Source organism: Lepidochelys kempii, chromosome 1 (genome assembly GCF_965140285.1).
Source record: "Lepidochelys kempii isolate rLepKem1 chromosome 1, rLepKem1.hap1, whole genome shotgun sequence".
NCBI lineage: Eukaryota > Metazoa > Chordata > Testudines > Cheloniidae > Lepidochelys > Lepidochelys kempii.
In genome coordinates, this window is record NC_136380.1 from 308,314,267 (window position 1) to 308,326,670 (window position 12,404).

Consider the following 12,404-nt stretch of genomic DNA (forward strand, 5'->3'; position numbering starts at 1 on the left):
GTCTTGTGTTTTGAATGTTCCTCTTATTTGTTCTAGAAATACCTCATCCACCTCCTCTTCCTGATTTGGTGATCTATAGTAGACCCCTACCATGGCATCATCCTAGTTTTCCCCCTTTTGTTCCCCTGAGACTCAATGGATCTGCCTGCTAACTCCTTCTGTACCTCGGAACCAAATGTATATTTTTGATGTATTGTCCCACAACTTCTCTCTTTTCCCTGCCTGTCCTTACTGAACCAGCTACACCCCTCTATAATATTCTACATACATTTACATACAGCATTTTTAAGAGTTTTCTTTTTCACCCTTCTGCCTTACACTAATTTCATTGCCATAATGATCCATTTTGCCATTGTTGGTTGAAAGGCAACATTCTATGCAAGTTCTCTTCATGATATGTATTTTTCCTCTTGGTATGCTTGAAACCCCAAGCATTCAAAAACCCGAAGTCAGGCTCAAATCATGAGACTTCGGGGGGCGGGGGGAATGGGGTTCTTTTTCTGAGCCTTCTGGGTTCTAAACCTGAACACTATACATGGGTCACATTTTCAAGAGTTCTCCACTACCATGAGGGTTAAAAACTTTAAAAAACAAAACAAAACAATGAAAGCTTAGATTCTCACAAAACAACATGACTTCAAGGAAACCAACAGAAGTCACGAGATTTGCAATACAATCACGAGAGCAGGCAATACTGGTGATTAACATTTTAGTCAGCCACCATGTAATATACATTTTCTTTTCAACCAAAAGCATAGCGTTCCTCTGGTGCAATTCAGGGAATGAGGCAGTCAATTACAAAGCTAGCAGCTGCAGAACCTACAGAGTGCTGACTCTCCTAGATACAAATTATTGTTTCAGACAGTTAACTACTGCAGTGGTTCTCAACTTTTCCAGACAACTATACACCTTTCCAGAAGCTGATTTGTCTTTCGTACCCCAAGTTTCACTTCACTTAAACATTATTTGCTTATAAAAATCAGACATAAAATACAAAAGAGTTAATGCGCACTATTACTGAAAAATTGCTTACATTCTGATTTTTACCATATAAGTATAAAATAAAACCAATTGGGATATAAATATTGTACTTACATTTCAGTGTGATACTTGAGACTTTTTTTAACTTGTGAGCTTTGTCACTTGGTGGCTGGAGAGTTGTGGCTGCTGGCCACGATGTTCATGTTGTTTGCAGTGCGGGAGGACAATGTTTTTTAAATCCCACTCCCATTCCACCTCGCAATAACCACTTCCACCCACTCCTGCATTGTTTGTTGAATTTTTAACCTGCTCCTGCTATTATAGCATCATGTTCTCAGGGACCGATGGGATCCCAGTCTCAATGAAGGGCTCTACAGCCTATTGTAAAACTAGGAAAATATCTAGATGAGTTGATATACCCCCTGGTATGCGTACCCCTGGTTGAGAACCACTGAACTACAGTATGAAACTAACTTAGCTGCAAACTTAGGCATCTTATATATAATAGCAAAAAAAATTCTTCATGTTTAATAGATAATATGTTGTACAAATATAGTTTGCATGCTATATATCAGTGTAATACTCTGTTTAGTAATTTTGACATCCTCTGTAAATTCATTTCCTACTCCCCATCCTAAGATTTTGCTGTTGTCCTTCTTTAACCCTTTGGTTTTATACTATTGAAAAACCATTAGACTTGTTTTTCACAATACTAGCTACAGGTATTTTAAAGTGTCTCATTGCATTCATCCTCTTTGTTAGTACACAAATTTCTTTATAGTACTCTGAATGCTGTTTTACTTCAGGCTTGCTTGTAAGTTTCAAATCATTTTACCTTTTTTCCTCCTTTTCTGGTTGATCTGTTTCACTATTTGAGAAATGGTTTATTCAAATTACAATTGCATTTTGGCATATATCTGCATAATCTCCATTCCCTTTTAAGTTTTTTCCCTTGAGAAGCTGGTTATTGCATCCAGTTTACATGTCTCTGTTCCTTCCAGTGTTTCAAAGCTAGCTTTAAAGTCCTAAGTTGTTTATAGCTACAGGGTTTTGATTATATAAGTTTTAATTATGTTGCAGAAAATCACTAGTGATTCTCCCCTTAGATCGATACACAGAGCTCTCAGTGAAGTCAATAGGAGTTGTACCCATATAATTAAGGGTAGAATTCTTCCTTAGGGACCAAATATAATGTGACTTGTAATCAATGGAGAAATTCCTATTCATTGCAATAGGCATTGGATCAGGCTTTAGAAATCTAGCTGTCCCTAAATTAATGGTTCAATAAGGAATTAGAACATCTGTCCTTTCTGATTCTATGTTTTTGAAAGTTGAAGTCTCCCACAACAGAATATTTCAGTTAAAACATGCCTTCTTTACTGATATTTAACATTGCATTTCACTCTCTAACATAATGCTTGACAGACTGCAATATCATAACCCTCAATAACATTTCAGTTCTTGTCTCAAATTTATCTCTGGAAAATTCAGATAACTTCTAGTATGGAGTTTCACTCAGGATGAACTTACTCCTTTATATTTACTAGTTATAATTAACCAGTGTCTTTGTTTAACTTTTAAAAAAAATCTACAAATAGAATTTTCACTCAAAGCATATTAAATGGTTGCCTCTTGGCTTCCTGAAGGCCATTACTGATGAGCTAAAAAGGACAGAGAAAAATATGTTGTAAGAAAAACACAGCTTAGATACTGCTTCTAGTTTTCAATACAGGTTCCTACTTTGTATTCATTTTCTCACATGGGTTAGTGAGGTGCAAGACGTCAAATGATTTCTGTATTGTTACACAATAAATCACTCATCTGCAACTGGGATTAAGAATCCTTCAGGCTCCTACAATGTTGCTTTGTCCACTAAACTATATTATCTTCCTTTAAACTTGGACGTACATTCTGCATACTTAATTATAACAGTTTAAACAAATATGAGCATTTTTTCTATATTTCAGTGTTTGATTGCATATCAGGACAGTAGTCTTAATTTAATGATTTATTTATGCTAAAACAAATTCAGAATAGCATGCTAACTAAATTAAGTAATACGCCTACTCTCACAGAAGTTGTGGCACTTATGTTCTCAAGGAGTAAAATCTCCTGATTTTTCCTATAGGAAATATACATCTCTGTCTGCATATCTGTGTATTGGGATTACAAATAACTTGAGAAATATACACTGGCACGTATTTCTCACTGGAGGAATGGAGAAACATTCCTATATTTTAATCTGCCGATAGGCTGCACTCCTTACATTTTCAATTGCATAAACCACTGTGGATTTCAGTTAAGATGCAGAGAGCTGATCTGTCTAATAATGACTCGTACTGATTGTACCGCATGGCAGCCAGTGCCATGACTCATATTCTGAAATCAACATTCTTCTATCCAAGTATTTAAAAACTGCTTCCCTCCCTGCCATACTAGAAATTACTTGGCGGTGGACTAGGGATGGAATTTCTTCCCATGTTATTGAAATGTAAAAATAGGTGAATCATAGGTATTTTGCATTGCTACTCCATAGCATCTGGTACTGGCCAGGAGACAGAACACTGGGTGGATGGATCACAGTTCTGTTCCAGGGGAGCAATTCTTGTGTTCATAAAGGAGTAAAAGCTGAACATCCGATAATGGTTTTGAAGAGAACCAGACCACAGGTGCTCATGTGGGTGAAAGCTGGAATTGAAGGCCCCCAAAGTTCTATTAAACTTCTCCACGAGGCCATTTGTTTGATGATGATAAGGGGTGGCCACCAAGTGATTCACCCCATGAGCTTCCCAAAGGCTTTCCATAGTTCCTGCCAGGAAATTAGTTCCTGCACCTGTGAGGATGTTGGAGGGCCAACCTACCCTGGCAAAAATGTCTGCTAGTGCCTGGCACAAACTTTTAGCCCTAGTGTTGCTTAGAGCTACTGCTTCCAGCCATCGGGTGGCAAAATCCATGAAAGTCAGTATGTACTGCTTTCCTCTGGGTGTTTTTTTCAGAAAAGGACCCAGAATATCCACAGCTACTCTCTGAAATGGAACTTCAATGATGGGGAGTGGCTGGAGAGGGGCTTTGACCTGGTCTTGGGGTTTTCCCACTCTTTGGCATACTTTACAAGACCGGACATAGGTAGAAATATCCTTGCCCATTCCCTCCCAGTGGAATGACCTCCCCAAAGGTCTTTGGTCCTGTTCACCCCAGCATGACCACTAGGATGATCGTGGGCTAAGCTCAAGAGCTTTACCCGGTACTTAGTTGGAACTACCAACCGTCTCCGAGGATGCCAGTCTTCCTGGTGTCCACCAGAAAGAGTTTCCTTGTATAAAAGTTCTCTTTCTACAACAAACCTGGAACAATTAGAAGAGCTGAGAAGTGGTGGGTTGCTCCATGCCACCGTCCAAGCTCTCTGGAGGCTTTCATCTGCTTCCTGTTCGGTCTGGAACTGTTCCCTTGAGGCTGGAGACATCAGTTCCTCATTGGATTGTGGATCTGGGCTTGGTCCCTCTGGAAGCGATGCAGGTGATAGGGCTGTTTCCATTGACTGTGAACCACTCTCTGCTGGTGCACTATGTTGGGGTTCAGGCTTCCGCTGAGTCTCTTGTGTAGGGTTATCTGCTGCTGCTGGTGCAGGTTTGGTGGGGCCCTCTGGTGTTGGGGTTGCAAGTACTGGATTCAGTGCTGGCAATGGTTCTCGTGCTGGTTGTTCCGCCAGTTCCGATTCTGAGAATGGTTCTGTCTGGGTCTCTGGGACTGGATCTACTACGGCTGTTGCTGATGTTGGCATGGGGTCCGGTTCCATCACCTCCGGGTCCTGGTAGAAGTTTCCGAAATAGGGCTAGGTGTGATAGCTTGCTTAGCCTGGCTGCGGGTGACCATTCCCACCCTCTTGGCTAGCTTTCCACGATTGGCCAAGTCTTCCCCCAACAGCATGGGGATGGGATAATCATCATAGACTGCAAAAGTCCACATTCCTGACCAGCCCTTGTACTGGATCAGCAACTTGGCTGTAGGCAAGTCAAAAGAGTTTGACTTGAATGGTTGAATCGTCACTTGGATCTCTGGGTCGATTAAATTGGGGTCCACTAAGGAAACATGGATAGCCGACACTTGTGCTCCCATGTCCCTCCACGTGGTGACCTTCTTCCCGCCCACACTCACAGTTTCCCTCCGCTCCGAGGGTATCTGTGAGGCATCTGGGCCTGAGGACCTCTGGTGTGATTCCGGTGCAATTAACTGTAATCTGTTGGGGTTCTTGGGGCAGTTGGCCTTTACATGCCCCGGCTCGTTACATTTAAAACATTGTCCAGCTGACGGGTCACTGGGGTGAGGTGGGTTGCTGAAGAACGGTGTGGCACGATGATAAGGTGTCTGGAGTGTTCTTTGGGGTGTAGTTGAGGCCTTGGGCTGTCCCCAGTAGTAGGGTGAGGTTGGAGGTTGTCCCTTCTGGTATCCGCTCCAACTGTGACCAGTTTTTTTCTTTTCTGCCACTTCCACCCATTTGGCTCCAATCTCCCCTGCCTCGATTACAGTTTTGGGCTTCCCATCTAGGATGTATCTTTCTATTTCCTCAGGAACACCTGCTAAGAACTGCTCCATTTGCATTAGGAAGGGCAAATCTTCTGGAGACTTAACACTTGCTCCTGATAACCAGGCATCCCAATTTTTCACAGTGTGGTAGGCATGTCGGGTAAATGACATGTCTAGTTTCCACCTTTGGGCTCTGAACCACTGACAGGAATGCTTGGGTGTTAGCCCCATTCTGACTCTTGCCTGGGTTTTAAACAGTTCATACTTGTTCATGTGTTCCTTAGGCATTTCAGCTGCCACCTTGGCTAAGGATCCACTGAGCTGCGGCCTCAGCTCTACCATGTATTGGTCTGTAGAGATGCTGTACCCAAAGCAGGCCCTTTCAAAGTTTTCTAAGAAGACCTCGGTATCATCGCCTGCTTTATAGGTGGGGAACTTCCTGGGATGTGAAGCGGTACCTGGAGAAGGATTGCTAGGGTTTGTTGGTATATTCTGCTGAGCCTTTGCCTTCTCCATCTCCAGTGCATGCTTCCTCTCTTTTTCCTTCTCCTCCAGTTCTTTATCCCTTGCCTCCATAGCTCTCCTGTGGGCAGCCTCTAGGGCTTTTTCTGCCTCTTTCACTGCCTCCAGTCTGGTTAACTCCAATTTGTGTTGTGCCTTGGTTTCTGTCATGTTAGCCTCTCTGTTTTTAACTAACTTTACACCCGAGAGTTAGAAAGAAAACAACAAAACAAAACAAAAAAATGTGGCTTGTAAAATTTTTTTGTGCTGTAACCTGATAGTTATGTTCTCTGATAGTTTTTTTTTTTTTTAAGGATTTTTCTGTAGGCTGACAATCACTAACACCTTTGTCTCCAGGCAAATAGACAGAAAAACTCTCTAGTTGCTCTTAGCTTAAGAAAAGAAAAAAAAAAAAGCTCTTCAGGTCTGTGAAAAACTTGTGAATTTCCCTGCAGGAGGTTAACTACCCTGCCTTGAGGTAGAGAAAACTCCAGCTCAAAAAAGACAAATCCCTTTTGTCTCTGCTCTGGCCCCCAGACAGAGACAAAAAAAAACCCTCTAACTGCTTTCAGTTTAAAACCTGCTTTCAAGCAGCCCAAAGGGGGAAAAAAAGTCCTTTTAAAATCTGTGCTTCTGGTTCAAAATGATCCTCAAAAAAATCTCAAATTGATCTAATAGAGAATATAAGAAGATCATTTTCCTTCCTATTCTAACCACATTACTCTCTCTCTCTCTTTACATCTATCTATTCTTAACCTTAATAGTCAATCACAGCTCTGCCCCTCCCTAATTATCCACTTTTGTCTCTTGATACATCACCCTTCACACCACCAGTCTGCCAATAGGGACAGCCTCAATTGCCCCTTGTCCATCTGTCCCGTGAACTTTGGGGGATTTATCCCATGAGGTGACTTTTGCTTAGAAATGAAAACTGAGCAGTAGGGCTCTATGCTCTTTAGACTCCCTTGTGCTGTGATACATCCTAGAAATCAACCAGCATATGATGACTAGACAGATTGATGGAGAAAGTTGATGTTTATTTACATATTTATGTAAGAAAAAACAAGTTTCAAGTGCATATGTCTAAAAAATTGTCTGTGTTCAATTCTTTTCTTTGCTTTTTGTATATTGCTTGTCATCTTAGATTAAGTTCTTTGACACAAACTATTTTTACCACTGTAACAATATAGTATCTAGCAGAACATGTCCGAGATCATGAGGCAGCATCTGGGCACTCCTGCATTAATTTTTTTAAATGCTGGGATTTCAGACTGCCAAAGTGACTTAGGAACACAAATTATATTTAAAGGCAATGGGACTTATGGTTCTAAATAACTTGTGCATTTTTTGAAAATTCGATCCTAAAATAATAATAATTTTGCTTTCTTTGTTACATCATTTTATGATCCTCATACAAAAAAAGGTCCAAACTTCTTCCACTTACATTATCCTTGGCCAAATTCTGATACCTTTGCTGACGTTGTATAATGCCTCACTCCATGAGTAGTCCCACTGAAGTCAAATGGAGTAAATGTGATTAAGGTTATGAGAATCTGGCCCTCTGTAATTAGTCCTTTTGTACTCTGTGTTTTGATAGAGTAGTGAATAACTGTAAATCAAGCAGTTATTCCTCAATGACAACTACAAGTCTTTAAACCATTAAATCCTAATCAGATGGTTTTCATACCATAAAGCCTTTCAAATATGCCTCTGAGCCTGTTTTCAAAAGCATCTCTCTTACTGTGCTTAAATCCCCAGTTTCATTCAAATTCTATTTCCCCCCTTTTTAAAAGTAAAGTTTATATGACCCAAGTCATCTGCCAAGAAAGAAAAACAAAATGACATTCTGGAATGAATTAAAAGGGAACTGTATATGTGAAAAGGGCTGCCACTGTGCATGTCATTTACATTCACAATGGCATCTTTGCAGATGGAAGAATTGTTTCTAAGAACTTCCATTTTTATTTTTTGGCTTTTCAGTTAGTAATAGTATAGACTTATTATAAACAAATACATACATAAATATTTTTGAAAAATGAATTAATTCTCTCTAGTGTATGAATTAATTTTTGTCTAGTGCAGGTCTCTTTTCTGTAACACTGTCCCTTTTAAAGTTTGAATTTGCATTCTGCCTAGACAAGATCTGAAAATTATTCCAGCTTTTATTGACATACAGAAGAATACAAAATTGAACATGATTGTTTGAAACATAGACGGCGTCTCAGCACCACAAGTACTGCAGTATTGGCAAACAAAGGTTAAGAGACGTTTTGTTGCAAGAATTAGCTTTTACAAGGTATTGTCATTCTACGGGTATTGATGCCAGTATTGTGCATATTGCAGAGAGAGATGCCAAGCAAAAATACTTGTAATCTGCTTCAATAGAAGAAGAAAGGGCCACTATGAAAAACAAAATAATATGTGCCTGATTCTGATTCTTATTCAGGCTGAATAGTCTCTTATTCTACAAGTAGTCTCACTGAAATCACTGGGACAATTTGGAGAATAAGCTATGGTTCAACATGATTAAAAGTATCAGCTTTTAAAATATGTTTACTGTAGTTTTCCTTTTTGTCTGTAGAAATAAAACATAATGTACATGGATATTTTCTTCACTGAACTGATTATGTATAGTCAGAAAAGAAATTACATACAAGACAACAATCTAAAGCTCTGAATAATGCATGTTTGAATTCCTTATTAAGTACTCAGTTAAGCTGAGCAAGACAGATTTAGTCAAACTAAAAGACTTTGAATCTGTGCAAAAATAGAGAGGATTATTAGACCTTATATTGATTAGGGCATTAGGTTATAGCTAGATTTTAAAACTTGGAATGGGAATGAGAACTGAAAAATGAGGAAAAAAGAGATAAAGGAACCTTTGGGTTTGCCTGCAGAACACTACAGCAGTGTGTTCTCCTGTAGGTGCAAGTAATCCACCTGCCCAAGAGGCAGTGGCTAGGTCAACAGAAGAATTCTTCTATTGACCTTGTGTTATCTACACTAAGGGTGAGGTTGGTATAGCTACATGTCACAGGGTGTGGATTTTTCACACCCTGAGAGAAGTAGCTATACTAATTTAAATATCCTAGTGTAGACCAGACCTTTCTTTTTTGAATCAAAGGGGAGATTGAGAATCAGAAGTTAGAATCCAAGGCCCTGATTCAGCAAGTGACTTATGCATGCATTTAACTTTGAGCATGTGCTTTCATTGCATTTATTTGAATGAAAATATGCTTGATTTCGGATGTGATTCTGTGACTGGAGGGAAGAGACAGTTCATAGGTTTCAAAAGCCCACATACAGCCTAAAGGCTTTACAACAATGACAGCACCACCACGTACAGCTATGTCGGTACAAACACACAATTCTGAAAGTCTATATGGTCACCACTGTGAATAGGTTAGGCCATATCAAAATGGTATGCCTTGTGTTGCTCTTGAGCAGATTCTTTTGGCAACAATGGTGGGGTGGGGGAGAGAAGTAAATAAAGAGCTGGAAGATCACAGAAAAATCTGTTTCCCCAAAATAAACAATGTTTTTATTTTGTGACAGTCAACACTTATTTAAAAAACCACAGATGAGCAGCCACCAGCGTCCATTTGTGATGACTAGGTAATCCAGCTCCCCGAGAGGCAATAGCTAAGTCCTTTGTGATAGCCCAAAATAACAATCACTAAAAAAAGGAGCTGGTTTGCAGAGTCACCACATACTGAAGTTCTTGAACAGAGTTTACTGCACCAAAAGTCTAGTGCACATACACATGTAGTCCTACCATGGGTAAAAATAGCATGGGTGGTGAGACACCGCTTAGGCAAGTGGAATACAGACATGCCTGAAGGCTGAGGGCATGTACTTGTGTACATCCTCTAAATGGCTCACTATTCACCCAAGCTGTGCCTCCCATCCACGCTGCTATTTAGTCCTAGGAAGAGACTCCAGCAGTGAGGTGGCAGAAGGGAAAGGCTCTACCAACTCCCAGCTGCTGAAGCCCTTCTCTGGCTGCGGGAAAAGGCTCCCTATTGCCAGAGCCTTTCACTGACCTGTATAGCCACACACTGCAGAATGGACTTGGTGTGCTTTTCACTGTAGCACGCAGTCACGCATACACGCATGGCACAAAATTACACAGGGGTAATTAGCTTTAGCCAAATTTTCAGGTGGCTCTGCCCCTCCAGAAACGGAGCCCAACAAGGCCTCAGCTTTTACACAGGAACAAGACCCACAATGGTCTGCTCAGTCTAGACCACTGGTACCGTGTCAGAGCACTTCCCGCTTCCCCCAAAACATAGTAAGTTAAAAGAAAAGAAGTGTTCTAGTTCATTGGGACAGTATACTACACTTTGTGATCATATCACAATGTGTGACGTCATGCATTGTCTGTTTTGGAAAATAATGGTAGCTTAACTGCTTTGGATATGTATAAAAATTGCATTGTTTTGATTTTGTGATTTCATCTCCTCTGATAAACATTTATCTCCTTTTTATTCCATCCAGTATTTTTATTTAGATTTTCTATTTGTAATTCCATATTTCAAAGCTTCAATTTAAAGTCCAAGTATATCTCCATTATTAATTTAATAGTGAGTTAATTATATAGGCAATGTGGAAAGATTTATTTCAAGAATGTGTCTAATTTCCAAAGAGGATTTTCTACTTAATAAACTATATTTGAAGTGAGGCAAGCAAAATGTAGAGGGTTTTTTTTAAAATACGTTGAATAATGCAGTTTACTGTGGTAATAAGTTTAATTAAACCTGTAAAAAAAACTAAAATTAACTCTGAAGATTAGCAATGAATCTTATTGTAATGGGGCTGCCTGTCTTCATGAGACTGCCTATCACCTGAGGCAAATGCTGCACCAGGACTGTACTGCAGATAAAAATAAAAGTCTTTCCATGTTTAAAGTGTACCCTGCTGAAAAGAGTTCTGTGGATCTCTGAGAAAGCTGAGATTCACTCCTGGGAATTCAAAAGTGTCCCTCACCAGTTAATCCCACATTTATAGCCTACCATTGTCATACATTTGGCATAAGATTCAGTGTCCATTAAAGAGCTTTCAAGATGTTAGCTCACTATCAGAATGCTGGCATTTTCTTCCCTCCCAGATGCTTAGTTAAGTGTATGCATGCCTAGCATCTAAAGGGTTAAATCCAGTGACTTTCAGGAAACAAACTATGGGTGCATCCAAAAATTGTCAACTACCAACACGGGAGTTTGTTCCAAGGTTCTAAATGTCTAAAGAGTATATGTGGCTCTAATACCTACCCGTAAGTGTATGTAATACTTATTTGTCAAGGATAAATTCTCAAAAAGTATGCAACAGGCCTACTGCACATGGAGCCATGTTTTCTATGCTAATTGTAGCTTGAGTGCCTTTTAGAAGTTCCATCCTGGAATAAATGCACAATCTCTGATTTAAATATGCTGCAAAGTGGTCTATAAATTCCAAGTTATCTTCAGGATTGTACTGGTTCTTTGCACCATGTGAAACCAATAAACTGGATACAATCCCAATTTCCACACATTTCAGGTTTAACAGAGGACAAAAATAAATTTAGTCAGTGTCATAGGATCTTGGGAAGATTTGAAAAATTTCTAGACTTAATAGGACACTTAGGGTATGTCTACACTACGGAATAAGGTCGAATTTATAGAAGTCGGGTTTTTTTAAATCGGTTTTATATATTCGAGTGTGTGTGTCCCCACAGAAAATGCTCTAAGTGCATTAAGTGCATTAACTCGGCGGAGCGCTTCCACAATACGGAGGCTAGAGTCGACTTCCGGAGCGTTGCACTGTGGGTAGCTATCCCACAGTTCCCACAGTCTCCGCTGCCCATTGGAATTCTGGGTTGAGATCCCAATGCCTGATGGGGCTAAAACATTGTCGCGGGTGGTTCTGGGTACATATCGTCAGGCCCCCGTTCCCTCCCTCCCTCCGTGAAAGCAAGGGCAGACAATCATTTCGCACCTTTTTTCCTGAGTTACCTGTGCAGACGCCATACCACTGCAAGCATGGAGCCCGCTCAGGTAACCGTCACCCTATGTCTCCTGGGTGCTGGCAGACGCAGTACGGCATTGCTACACAGTAGCAGCAACCCCTTGCCTTGTGGCAGCAGACGGTACAGTACGACTGGTAGCCGTCATCGTCCTGTCCGAGGTGCTCCTGGTCGCCTCTGTGAGGTCGATCAGGAGCGCCTGGGCAGACATGGGCGCAGGGACTAAATTTGGAGTGACTTGACCAGGTCATTCTCTTTAGTCCTGCAGTCAGTCCTATTGAACCGTCTTATGGTGAGTGGGCAGGCGATACGGACTGCTAGCAGTCGTACTGTACCATCTTCTGCCGAGCAGCCATGAGATGTGGATGGCATGCAGTCCTTCTGCACCGTCTGCTGCCAG